At 48.5% G+C, this 12,324-nt stretch overlaps 1 long non-coding RNA gene across 1 annotated transcript; it reads left to right on the plus strand.

Annotated features, from left to right (window-relative positions):
* The first annotated feature begins 4,392 nt into the window (after positions 1–4,392).
* On the plus strand, positions 4,393–5,457 carry LOC134486300 (uncharacterized). The gene is made up of 2 exons (XR_010065108.1): positions 4,393–4,941; positions 5,258–5,457. It is a non-coding gene; the product is annotated as an uncharacterized LOC134486300 (long non-coding RNA).
* The last annotated feature ends 6,867 nt before the right edge of the window (positions 5,458–12,324 follow it).

A 12,324-nucleotide genomic window follows, 5' to 3' on the forward strand; every position in this document is an offset into this window, starting at 1 on the left:
TGTTACAACCACACAGGCTCTGCTGCCATTTTGTATTAAACATACTGCAAAGTAAACCCTGCTGTGACCCTGTCTGCTCTGAGTGCCCTTGAAGAGTCTGCCCTTCAGTCTGACCTTTGGTAACAGGACAGGAGGCCCGAATAGGAAGATCTCAGACACTAACTTCCCAGTGACTTTTCTTTTTCTTGTGTGTGACATTGTACCTGGGCCTAGGCAAGCACTGTAACACTGAACCAGCTCCTTACCCCAACAGCTTCTCCATGGTTTTTACTTCAGTCTCCCGGTAACTGAGACTAGCTTTGAACTAAGACCCCAAACAATAGATCTGCCCCTATCTCTTGAGTGCTGGGATTACAGGCACAAGCCACATGCACCCCCTGTGCTTTTTCTTTTCTTTTCTTTTTTCTTTTTTTCAGAGCTTGGGGACCACTGAGCTAAATCTCCCAACCTCCCCCCCCCCGTGCTTTTTCTTAAAGGAAGGGCATGGGGGTCAAGTGTGGGAAGACAAGGGGAGAGTCTTAAGTTTCTGGAGGCCATCCTTGAGAGTTTTTTTTTTTGGATTTGGGGAGGTTTTCTTGTTTTTTGCTTTCATTTTTGTTTTTGATTCAGGGTCTAACCTGTAACTCAGAATCCTCCTGCCTCTGCCTTCTGCCTGCCAAAGTTATAGGTATGAACCACCATACCTGGCACATCTCCGAGTTTTGTTTCTTCTGTCTCACTATATATATATATATATTTAATGCACCTTGGACTCAAGGATCCTCCTGTCTCTGCCTTTGGAGTTCTAAGGTTAAAGTAATGTGCAACCACCATGCCCAGACCAAACTCTGCAGGGGTTTTTGTTTTGTTTTGTTTTAATATCTGACTCTTTCAAGGTCAGAATTGGAGCTAGCATCCAAATGGGCTAGCAGCAGAAACATCCCAACCTTGAGTTGTCACAGATAGCGCCCTAGCAGTGGATTACCACATCCATCTGAGTTCCCAAAAATAAAACTGGTTTTCCTGGCTCCCAGCCCAGCAGTGCTGAGCCCAGGCTGAGGGCTGAGGGCTGAGACAGGTGGAGTTCGCGCTTTACCGACCCCAATCCAGTCTCATCTTAAGAGGACGTCCCAGAGCTCGAGGTTGCCCCTTAACTTTCTCGCTCTGGGTACTGCTGTGTTCACGAATGCAGTAGATACGGTGACCAGCTGAGAAAGATCCCTGAAACAACCACAGAGGATGTTCCAAATGAGGCAGGGGACCTGCAAGCCTGCACATTGTCACCAAGCCAGACAACCTGAGATGGAGCCCTAGAACCCTTGTGGTGGACGGAGAGTTGTCCTCTGGCCTCCATAAGATAACAGAATGCACATGTCACCCGGTCGTGCCCATAGGAATCCTACCAACTTGAGAGTGTGGCCCAGAAGCTACCTGTTAAAAAACCGTAATCCCAACCATTTGTTAATGGTTTGGGTCCTAAGACCCTCATGGCTTTAGTGGCTTTGTAAAGGGAATCTTTACAAAGTGTGCCTGCTCTGCCATGTGAGGTCACCTACCGTGTTATGATGCAGGAGATGGGAGTGCCATGCTTTTCATATCAGCTTCTGGAACCATAAGCTAAATTTCTGTTATTGCCCAATCAGTGTGTATCCAGCTATAGCAACAGGAATAGTGTGATTGTTTTCTTTTTTTCTTTTTTTTTTTTTTTTTTTTTTTGGTTCTTTTTTTTCGGAGCTGGGGACCGAACCCAGGGCCTTGCGCTTCCTAGGTAAGCGCTCTACCACTGAGCTAAATCCCCAGCCCCTGTTTTCTTGATTTTTATGTGACACATACAAGAAATGTTTTTAAATAAAAGACAAAGCAAACTGTGTCTAAAAGTGGATGGGGGTTGGGCTTGGGGGGCGCTAATGAGAAGTATTAAGTGTGGCCAGGTCTTGCTCCTTTTCAGAGTCTAGTGACAAGTACCAGTAGACACCTAGGTCCCCTGGGAATGACACTGGGCTAAGGCGGCCACACAGTTTTTATTTTTGTTTGGGAAGGGGGGTGTATTTACGACAGTCCAACTTGGGCCTGAGGGAGTTTCTCCCCAGGGACCTGAGGCGTAGCCCCAATTCCCAGTGGTAATCCCTTACATCTATAATATTGTTTCACTTCACACATCCACTCCTTCCCTGACCTTTGCTAGAGGCAAGATTGCTTAAGGACCCCATGCAAAGCCCTGCAAGGTGAGTTGCTCAAACCTAGGAACAAGTGAGCCAGACACGCACCGACGCCTGTCAGGCTGGGTGGGGCCAGAGCCCGAATAAAGCAACAGCATGCAGGGTGTAGGGAACGCCTAGCACACTGAGTGCCCTGTTGGGAGCTGGAACCCTCGAACCCAGATGGCCATCCATTATCTGCCCACCGCAGATCGAAAGTGCTCTCTCTAAGACTCCTCCTGCCTTAAGGCTCAGCGGGCGGCCGATCGCAGCGAGGACTCTCCGGACCCGCTCAGTCGGCGCTGCATGGAGCTCGCCTGACCCCTACCGGCCATCCTCGGAGTCGCAGGCGCGCGGACTTTCTGGACGCTCCACTTTCCCACTTTGCCAGCGGCGTAGTTTGGATACGCGATTTCCAAGACTGAAATTTCCCAGTGAATTCCTATTTTACTAAATGACGGCATGGGAAAAGCAACATCCTCTATCACCACCATCTCATATAAGAAGGCCAAACAAAAACAAGGAGATCATAAACAGTAAAGATGACTGTTGTATTTTTTAAAAATTATGGTCACAGTTTAAAACAATAATTTAATTCTTTTCAAAACGTATTTTATGTGTATGAGTATTTTGCCTGAGTGCGTGCATGTGTCTGCTTGTGTGCCTGATACCGGCAGAGACCAGGAGAGGGGCTGGATTCCCTGGAACTATGTTGTGAGTTGCCTTTTGGACAGCAGGAAACCCAAGCGAGGGCCTCTCAATGAACAAGTGCCCCTAACCTGAGAGCCATCTCCCCAGCCTTCAAAGCAATGTAAGCTTTTAAAAGTTTATTGAAAAGAAAAGTCTGTCCCTCCTTCCTATACTATTCCCATTCCCCCTGGACAAAACCACTTTTGAATCTGTAAGGAGTTTCTTTGTGGCTATTCATGCTTCTAAGTGCCCTATTGATTGATTGATTTAATTGTAGGTCCTCCAAAGGATAGTGCTTTAATGCACATAACTGTCATTTATGACAATCTTGTAACATGTTCATATTTTTTCACTATCCAATGAGTCCTGTCCAGCATTAGGCATGCCCCTGGGATAAACTGTGAGGGTGGGGCACATACCAGCCTCTGCTTCTGCCTGTGTTCAGCCCCACAGTGCAGGAACTCAGAGCTACACTAGACATGGTGGGGGCTCTCTGCTGCTCAGCTCCACCTACTTCCTCTAACCTGGAGCCATTCTGGAATTCCACTTCTCCACAACAATCCAACTTGCCTCCCTTCTTCCAGGCCAGGACCCTGAACCGTACCTCCACCCAGAGCCAGAGAGAACAATGGAACCTCGCCTAGCATGCATCCCAGCACACTCAAGGTCAAAGGTTACACTGGGCATAGTGGCATCCTGTGTTCCCAAGCACTCACTAGCTTGAAGTAAAGGATTACTGTGAGTTTGAGGCTGGCCTGAGCTGGCTACATATCCAGTTCAAAACAAGCTTGGATTTCATAAGTAAAACTGTCTGGGAAATGCCCCCAAATAAAGATCTAACCTTTCAGCACCTTTGTCCCAGATGCTTTGCAGACCAAAGCAGGAGGCTCACTTAGACCCAGGAACTTGAGGCTGGCTACCTGAGCAACACTCTAGACCCAGTGTTAAAGGGAAGCGGGTGCCGCATGCCTTTAATCTCAGCACTTGGGGAGCAAGTCTCTGTGAGTTCAAAGGCCATCTTAGTCTAGAGAGAGCTCCAGCTCACAGGATATTGAGACCTTGTCTTGGGGGAGGGGAGGACCTAAGGATTTGCAAAGCAAACACTATTTGGATCCATCTTGACTCTTTCTGCAACTCCCCTCTCCACTGCCGAGCCCAGCAGGTTGTGAGTAGTCCTCCTTGCCTTATTCTAGGCTGGCCCTTTGCCCCAGCTGTTTCTTCATCCAGGAAGTCCTTCCAGCTCTGCACTGTGCTCTTTCCCATTCCTAAAGCCTCCCCGCAGGGCCCCTCAGAAGAACTCTTCAGCCTTTCTTCAGTCCTCTCTCCCTACCTCATCCACACCCCACTCACCTTCCTCCTGCCTTCGCACATGCGCATCCATGGGCGCACAACACGTTCAAAGGCGAGGTGGGGACTCTCTTCTTCATGCATGCCACCTGTTTCCTTCAGCAAGGGACAGTTCCAGACTACAGCTTCTGCTGTTCTAGAACTCTAGAACTGTTCCGACAATTCTAGAGTACACCTGCCCACTCTCAGATAGAGCTGCTAGCCCCATTTCTCCCAAGTATTTCTTGGATCCTGGTTGCTGTTAGATTAGATTAACCAGAATACTCAGCAGGAGGCGATTCCTACCCCCCACCACCACCCCCCTCCCAACCTCCCATTCCCCATCCCCATCACCCTCCTGCACAGTGGGTTTTATTATTTGATGAATCGGTTTCTCTGCCTTTAGACTGTAAACTGGAGGGCTAGCTCGGTGACTGCACTGTCTGTGTGGGAATGTCACCCTGTTTCTGATGAGCAGTCATGTGATGCCTGTGCCCTATTTTGCTGATAACATAGTTACTTGTGTTGTGGTCACCTTAGTAATACTGTTAGATTTTGGAGGTCAAAAACCATCTCCTGCCAGACATCATTGATGGCATATGTCCCTAGTCCCAGCACTCAGGAGGTAGAGGCAGGAGGATTTCCGGTTTGGGACCAGCATTGTGGTGAGACAGAACAAACAACCTGCAGTAACAACGAAGCCCTCCCAGTTCTCTGAAGCTTCAGCAGCACCCGGTGCTTGCAGAAGGTACGCAGGAGCTAAGCTCATGCTGGATGAGGGAACGACAGGTGGACCGGAGTCCTGGCCTAATCCAGAGTTGGCACGAACAGCAGAGCCAGCCGGCTTCGCCTGACCCTGCTCTCCCCATCTCTTCCCACCCTGGAGTGGCCAGGGCCCAGCTGCAGAGGGAGACCCTCACCCCATATCCCTCTGACCCACTCAGAGATAAAGAAAGAAACTGTTATAAGGAACTTGGCCCCTCCTCTGCTGGCTGGGGACGGAATGGGGGGTAGCGGGAAAAGGGGGGCAGAGGAGGGCCACACACTGCTCTTTCTTTCCACAGTAACTCGCACGTAAGAAAGCACATACATGCAGTGTCAAAAAAAGAGGGAGGAGCAGGTTTGGTGGCTCAAACCTGCAGTCCCGTCATTTGCAAGGCTGAGGCAGGACGGCCAGCTCCAGGACAGCCTGGGCTACAGAACAAGACCACAATTTTTGTTGTTTTACTTTGTTTTGTAAATAAGTTCAAATGACTCATTTGAAGCCCCTGTCCATTTTATTTTATTTCATTTTATTTTTTATGGTACTGGGGTGGAATCTGGGGCCTAGATCATGCTAGGCAAGGGTCCTGCCCCCATGGTACACCAACAGCCCCCAATAATTAAGTTTTCGTTTGTTTATTTGTTGCTTTTGAGACAGGCTTACTACGTTGTTTAGGTTGGCCTTAAAATCCAGGCTCTGGCTGGATTCTTGCTTTAGCCTCCCACAGGTGTGCCAGCATAGGTTGGTTTTCTAAAGGCGGCTTCTTACCTGTCTGTGTATCTCTACACAGCATGCTAGGTTTTTAACTTTTTATAGTTAGACTTACATTGTGTGTGCATGCACACGCGTGTTTGTGTGTGTGTGTTTGTGTGTGTGTGTTTGTGTGTATGTGTTTGTGTGTGTGTGTTTGTGTGTGTATGTTTGTGTCTGTATGTGTGTGTATATGTGTGTGTATGTTTGTGTGTGTATGTTTGTGTGTGCATATGTTTGTGTGTATATTTGTGTGTGCATGTGTGTGTGTGTGTGTGTGTGCTGCTATGGTTCATCGCTGTATTACACTGCTGGTTCTCCTTCCAGGCTAATGAGCAGAACTACGACCCGCTCAAGTTTTTTTCTTGTCTAGTGCTCCCTCCTGTGGAATTGTGCAATTTAATGTCCAGTCTACCCTGATGTGCATTTGGACATTTCTAGTTTCCGACTGCTACAGGATGTTCCTTCTGGTGCAAACATGCCTCTCTGGGTCCTCTAGGTACATCCTCAGGAACGGAATTTCTTTGTTGCAGGGGATGCACATGGCCAACCTAAAAAGGGAATTCAGAGCCTTTTTTCCACAGTTGTAGTCTGGGGTCGGGTGAGGTGGCTCAACTGCTGCCCGCGCTTCCCGACAACCTAAGTTCAATCCCTGAGACCCCCATGGTAGAGGACACCAACACCTGAAAGTCTTCCACCGACCTCCACGCAGTAGAGCATGCACACCCACACACAGCACAAGTACAGAATGAAGATGTAATTCAAAATTTTAAAGGAAAGTAGTGGTAGGCTTATAATTTCTTAGAATGCCATGGGAAATTACTCAAAACAGAGGTGGCTACCATGCCAGACCACAGCCAACTCCATGTATTTATGAATGTGCATCGCTGCGTCCCTGGCCAAGTCCAAAACCCACACATTCAGCAAAGCTTTCTGGACAAGCTATTAAGAGCCATGCCCTGGGCCTCGGGTGTGGGGATAATGACAAGTCAGCCCAGACCAACCTCGGAAGGACATGATGCTCCCGTGTGTACTATGCCAGTCAGTCCAGCTAGTCAGCTTACCCAGGGGGAGAGAAGGGCTTGATGGGGATTCTCTGGAAAAGGAGAAAGCTATTCCAGGCTCAGGAAGGAGCACGCTCCCTCCTCAGAGACTGCAAGTAGAGTGAGGTGCAGGACTGTAGAGGACCCGATCTACACTCGTGTTGACAGAGAAGGGCACACCAGATCCATCCAAGCACACCCTGTGCCTGTCTGGAGTAGACATGGGTGAGTACACATATGGACATGCATACCACTACACACACGGAGAGTCTGTCAGACACGCTGCAGGAGCAGAAGCAACGAGCGTGAACACGCAGCTGCCAGTGGGAGATAAGCACAGGGTGGGGGGTGGGGGGAGCCGGCCTCCCTGGCAAGCCACCTTATGCATCTGCCTGAGCTCCCCAGGGGCAGCCTCTGCAAAGTGCAGTGTTTCAGAACAGCCTGGGCACCTTGCCCCACCCTCAAGGGCTTGTTCTATTTACAGGAATGGAGTAGCAAATGCTCTCAGTCCTACTTGGGTTGTGGCTGATGCTGGCTGAACAGGATGAGGTATTCAATGGGTTCTGTTAGTTGTTGAAGGAACGTTTAATGAAATCCGCCATGAGGTTCTGGGCTGGGAGTGTAATTCAGTGATAAAATGCCTGCCTAGCCTGTTTGAGGCCCTGGGTTCAGCTGATCCCTGGCTCTACGAAAAATAAAATGAAATAAGAGAAAATAAGTGAGGAAGGGAAGGGAGAGGAGTGAAAGGAATTTTAAAATGGAAGAATCTGAGTGGGCAGGAAGCCAGCCTGGAGAGGACACTGTGCTCCAGAGTCAGCCTGCAACCTCCTGACCAAGAGTGGAAGGGTACAGGTCGGGGTCATTGCAAGGTTGCTGAGACTGGACTTGAGTCAATTTTATACGGTTGTAGTTATTAGGGTTGCTGAGGTTGCTCCCCAATCCTGACTGTTTGCAAGGCCCTGAGCTGGCTAGTTCCGGCTAAAGAATTTGCCACTTAGATAGTAAGACTCAGCAAATCCTAGCTCATCTCAGCACCTCTCTCCCTCCCCCAACCTCCCTCTCCAGTGCTTCTGGACAGAACTTAGACTGTGGACCATTGAGGCTGGGAAAGGATGAAAACCAGCCTGGTTTTTAGGGGCTCCACAGCACCTCAATACCCTCTCCTCCCTGGCATTTGCCTGGCCCCAGAGAGGAAAAAGGAGAAGCCCTCATTGGAAAGCAGTTGCGGCCTGTCATGTGGCCAGCATGCCCAAGGCACACACACGTCTGCGTCCCATTCACTGACCTACACATAGCTGGGGTTTTCTGTTCTTGATACCTGGTTACTCGCAGGCACAGCACCCACCTCTTCCGGACGCCTGAGTCTGGGGAGAGGCCATAGTTCTACATGTTCTGTAGAGTGTGAAGACTGTCACCAAGAAGTGACAAGACTGTTTTCTGTGGGAGAGGTTGTTAGGTCTCCCCAGAGAACAGTCTCAGCCCTACTAGGGGCGTCCGCCTAAGACATCGGAGCAATGACTCTATGAATCCCAATTGTAGCGCCCTCATTGGAGGCTACCTCTTCCTAGTCTCACAATCTCCTTCCACATTATCCTTTCCCCCCAAGCTGAGAAACCCCACTGTAATCCACTGGCTATCCTATGCCTCCTTCTCAATTGTCCTCTGAGAAGCCCACTCCCACGCGGAGCGGTCACTAAGTTCAGCCCCGTGCTGTTCTAGGGACAGCAGCACTCCACACCTCAGAGAATGTGCCAAGGTCTCCTATGCCCGCCACACCTTCCCACCAGCCTGCTCATGAAGGCATTTTCCTGCCCGTCCTCTTCTCTCAGGTCCTCTGCCCTCTGCCCACCTCACCAATCCACTGCTCAGTTAAGATCCATTTGCCAAGCTACCACTGCATGCGGGGGCTACCACTGCGTGCAGGGGCTGCCAAGTGGCAAAGACAGGTATTAGTTATGAAGTAGACAGAGTTTAAAAGCTAGGGCAAGAGAGACATTGAAATAAAAAAAATAATAAAATTTGGGGGCTGGGGATTTAGCTCAGTGGTAGAGCGCTTACCTAGGAAGCGCAAGACCCTGGGTTCGGTCCCCAGCTCCGAAAAAAAAGAACAACAAAAAAAAATTTGTAAAGATCCTTCTTATTTCGTCCACCCTTATCAGTTTCGTTGTTGTTGTTGTTGTTATAAGACCTTGCTATGTACCCGTCGCTGGTCTGGTACTTGTTATGTAGCCAACCCTAGCATGGTGATTTTCTGGCCTCAGCTTTCTGAGTACTGGTATTGCAGGCATATGGCCCTGTGCTTTACCATTGCTGTGCTAAGAACTGAGCCACCAACCCTTCGATCCATTTTAATGCTGTTCTTCCTGACCTGGCATGAACGCTATTCCAACCCTACCTGTGTGCTTGATCGTGCCTCTCTAGCACCCTTTTCCTGGCTTAACAAAGTTGCCCACGTAATCTATTGTTTTATCTGTTTGTTTGTTTTTCTAATTCAGGGTTTCTCTGTGTAGATTTGGCTGTCCTGAAACTTACTCTGCAGACCACGCTGGCCTCAAACTCAGAGACTTCTGCCTCCCAAGTGCTGGGATTAAAGGCGTGCGCTAACACTGCTAGGATGTGATTTATTATTTTGATTGAAGTTATTGGGTTGGGAATGAAACACAGTATAAAGAGAGTGCCTGTTTGTCTCGAAGGAGCACACCTTTAACATCAGTACACAGGAGGCAGAGGCAGACAGATCTCTGGGAGTTCAAGGCCAGCCTAGTCTACAAAGTCAGTTCCAGGATGGCCAGGGCTGTTACACAGAGAAACCCTGCCTTGGCAAAACAAAACAAAAAAACCTCAGTGGTTAAGACTGCTTACTGCTCTTGCAGTGGCCAGGTTAGATTCTCAGCACTCAGGTCAGGGAGTTTCACAGAGTATGTGACTTCTCTGGTCCCACAGGCTCACAGACTCATGCGTATGCGCGCATACACGTATGCTTATAAGTAATTAAAAACACGATCTACTTTAATGCATTTAATTTTGAATCGAGGTCTCACTATATAGCCTAGACTAGCCTAGAACTCTTGATGCTCCTGCCTCAGAGTACTAGAATTCCAGGCACGGGCCACCTTTGCAATAAATACTTGCATAATAAACGTGGTGGTAGGTTGCCGCAGATTTGGTCAGGAGCATCTTTATACCCAAGGCACTCTAGCAAGCTTATCTAAATGAAATCAGACTGAGACATCAAGGGCAGCCTTGGAGAGGGGAGGAAAAGAAAGGGTACACAGGGAACGCTCAAGGCTTTGCCTTGAACTAAATTCTCCCTTTTTAGTTTTGTAGTAGTTGCTAAAAAAGTAGGTTCTGCTCACAGCACCTACCTTCTTGGGGAAAATGGAGCCAGAATCCTAACTCTCTTTTGGTTCTGAAGGTGGAATCCAGGGCTTTGAACAGCTAAGCACGTGCCTTATCGTTGAACTATACCCTCAATTCTGAACTCTAACTTTTGGATGTTTAGGCTCAACAAGACTACCTTTACAGTGTCAGACTTTGTAATCCAGTTCTTGAGTGTATGAAGTCAATTAATTTTATAAGCAAAAACTATGCACCAATCTTAAAAGACAAGAATACAAAAGGCAATTCAGAAGCCATAATAGCATTGCTATCATTCTAGAAAACGATCAAAGTTATTGATCAGGTCAGAAGGAGCAAGCCTAAGATAGTGGGTAGAGCTTGGCTCTGGGTGGCTGGACCAGCTACTTTCTGTGTTGATAAGGAAATTCAGTACTACATCTACCTGGACAAGCACTGTCGGACCAGCGCAGCATTGGGGCCAGGCTCAGTTAGCCACGGAATAACTGCCTACTGACATCCATCGAGTGCAGGCGCCCTGCAACCCAGGGCAGCAGGCATGAATACAGAAGACTGGTGGCCCTGAGGATCCACAGCAACATACAGGTTTGAGATTGAGCCCAGGGATAAGACTAGAGAGCCCCCAGCTGGTGAGCCATGAAGGCAACTCCAGATTTTGGATCGTAGGGTGAGTGTGAAACACTAAAGGGTTTAAGCAGACCCGTGGAGACAAAGTGGTGTACTTTAGGAAGATCCCACTAACTGAAATCGATCTGGCTTAGGAAGAGCAATCAGAGGTTAGGGCTTTGTGTCACTGGGGCTGGAGGGAAGGAGAGGTTGATTCATACAGATGGATGAAAGCTATGCTGATCACAGTCCTAGTGGACAGACGGGCAATGTCTAATGAGGAAGAGGGAAGTGCCAAAGAGCACTGGAGAGTCCTTGGTTTTCCTCTGTACTGCAGGAGAGCAGTAGTTCTGCAGTAAGAAGTTGGGTTAGTGTATCAGAGCTCCTCAAAGCCCCATTGTTGTCTCAGTGTCAGAGCGAGTGCAGAGGGTGGGGAGAGAGAGTACTTTTGATGAGGTTTTGCCAAAGGAATATTCTGTTGATAAAGAAATAGGGCAACCCACTTGCAACATTTTGTCCCAATCTCATAGTGAAAGGAAGGTTGCTCACGGCAACTTCACATGTAAAATCCAAATGAGTTGTTGACAGACCTCTGGAAAATAAAAGAATGGGGAACCATTGGGCCAACTCATTTAGCAAAAAGTGATGGGAGAATGGGCCAAAGAGGTGAGGCTGGGAGCCGAGTGCCCAAACAGTGCTGAGCACAAGTGGCCCCTTGGTTAGCACAGTCTTTGTGGCCCAGACTCTCTTCTCTACCACCAGGAACTGGTCCTGCCTCTTACTGCAAAGCCTATCGAAGGCCAGGGAAGATGGCAAAAGAATCTTGGGTGATTCTCCCTCTGCTCTGGGTTTCGGAAGACTGAAGAGATTGGTGGGAAGCCTAGAGGGAAGAATTGCCTCTGGGGAATGAGATCACGGTTGCCTCTGAGGATCTCCAAGACACGGAGGATAGTATCTGAGGTCACGAAACCAGTCTTAGAGCTGGATGGTGGAGGAAGGAAGCCATAGAGAAGCCACCGAGACCCAGCAAAGGAAGCCACTCAGCCTGACTGAGGCCAAAAGGGGTCATGCTGCATCTGGGTGGACAGAAGCTGGGGATCCAGATAGGGTAGAGACAGAGGATGTAGGTCTGGACTCAATGGAAGCGGAGCAAGCTGTAGGCATGGCTGGAAGAAAACAGGATAAATAGATTGACAATTGCTAATGCTTTGGGGGCACTTGGCTAGGGCCAGCCACTGTTCAAAACACTTAAATGTTTTAAGAAGACAAAGAGCTAGGGCATCTACTAGGAACTCTGTCTTCAGAGCTTGTGTTCTTAATGACTACACTGCGTGAAATACAGAAGGAATAAAGGTTTTAGATCTACCAGGGATTAGACCTCGGCTTACCCTTTATGTTAAATGCCATATCACAAACAAGCAAACAACGACAACAACAAAACCAAATGTTTTGGAACCATTCAAAACCCACGTGATCTTAGCAGTTACTCAGACAGTTTAAATTTCTGTCTTCTTGTTTGTTTGTACATTTGAGCATAATACCTACCCACCAGGATTGCTGAGGCTTAAATAAAGATGCTGGTTGGATGCCTGTCCATGCCTCCTAGAGTGCC

Source organism: Rattus norvegicus, chromosome 3 (assembly GCF_036323735.1).
Source record: "Rattus norvegicus strain BN/NHsdMcwi chromosome 3, GRCr8, whole genome shotgun sequence".
Taxonomy (NCBI): Eukaryota; Metazoa; Chordata; class Mammalia; order Rodentia; family Muridae; genus Rattus; species Rattus norvegicus.